Below are 1,383 nucleotides of genomic sequence, written 5' to 3'. Positions count from 1 at the left end.
ATGATAATAATAATAATATGATAATAATAGTAATACACAAAGCAAGTGATGCACAGTGCAATTGCTCACCACCCGCCGACCGATGCCCAGCCAGTCCCCGAGCAGCGGCCCCCCCCGGCCAGCTTCCCCCAGTTTATGTACTGAGCATGACGTCCCATGGTATGGAATGTCCCTTTGGCCAGTTTGGCTGTGCCCCCTTCCAGCTTCTTGTGCACCTGCAGCCAGTAGAGCATGGAAAACTAAAAAGTCCTTGGCTAGTGTAAGCATCACCTAGCAACAACTAGAATATCGGTGCGTTACCAACTTTGTTCTCATCCTAAATCCAAAACACAGCACTGTACCAGCTACTAGGAAGGAAATTAACTCTATCCCTGCCGAAACCAGGACACAGTCATACACAGGTTTCATTGCTAGAGACAGAATATATTAAATCTGTTTCTCTAACCTATGCACTCACCACTGAAAGAGGTGATTACACCTCTCTCCTTTCATCCTGAATCTGAGGGACCAGGACGAATGAAAGATGGTTGATCACCCAGCAGATGAAATTTTCTAATGACTGTTGTACCTCTGTGACTCCCTTCAAGGTCTCTGCCAGCACGATTTAGGTGGATACATTAACATGTACAAACAAGAATGCACCGTGAATTAAGAAACGTTGCCCTGATGAGGGAATATTTGCTGTAATTTGTTTTGCAGGCACTTAGCAAAAGCAGAAATGGGGAGAGCACCCAGCAAAATAATATGAAAATGGAGCCTCTGGCAGCCTTGGATGCCAGAGATGCACACTTTTAATACAATTAGAGCATGGAGTGGATGATGGACCCTGGTCCTGAAGTAGCCAAACTTTTAATGTGTTTTTAGCATGGTTGATATGATGGACCCTGGTCCTGAAGTAGCCAAACTCTAGCTGTGTTTTTTTATGCTTTGATAGAAGTACCGATGTGTCTGCACTTCTTATCTCATCTTCTAGCCAGGGAGTGCAATGCAGAACCGAAGGGCAAAGATGAACACCCTCTGCCAGCAGCCAGCAGCAAACTGTGCCCGGTGCCATAAGGGAGCTCTCCTGTGGTCACCTGCACGCAACCCATCCCTGGCGCCGTGCGTCCCCAGGGGAACCTGTCCCATGGCTGAAGCTCCCTCTCCATTGCCAGCCCTGGTGCTGGGAATACTCACGTTGGTCTGGAGCCAGCCAGCTCTCAATGCCCGGCTCAGGCACACATGTCTGAGCCCATCGAGTTTGGGAAAATGCTTCCGCCTGGCTTGTTCCAAAATAGCTTAATCTGTGTAGGATGTATTTGGACAGATTGCTCTTGGACAGGCTGTGCAGCCAGAAGCTGACCCACCGTGCCCGACTTCCCCAGCGGTGCCAGCTGCAGCTCA

Source organism: Pygoscelis adeliae, unplaced genomic scaffold (assembly GCF_000699105.1).
Source record: "Pygoscelis adeliae isolate BGI_AS28 unplaced genomic scaffold, ASM69910v1 Scaffold220, whole genome shotgun sequence".
In the NCBI taxonomy this organism is placed as follows: Eukaryota; Metazoa; Chordata; class Aves; order Sphenisciformes; family Spheniscidae; genus Pygoscelis; species Pygoscelis adeliae.
This window is presented reverse-complemented; position numbering follows the sequence as displayed.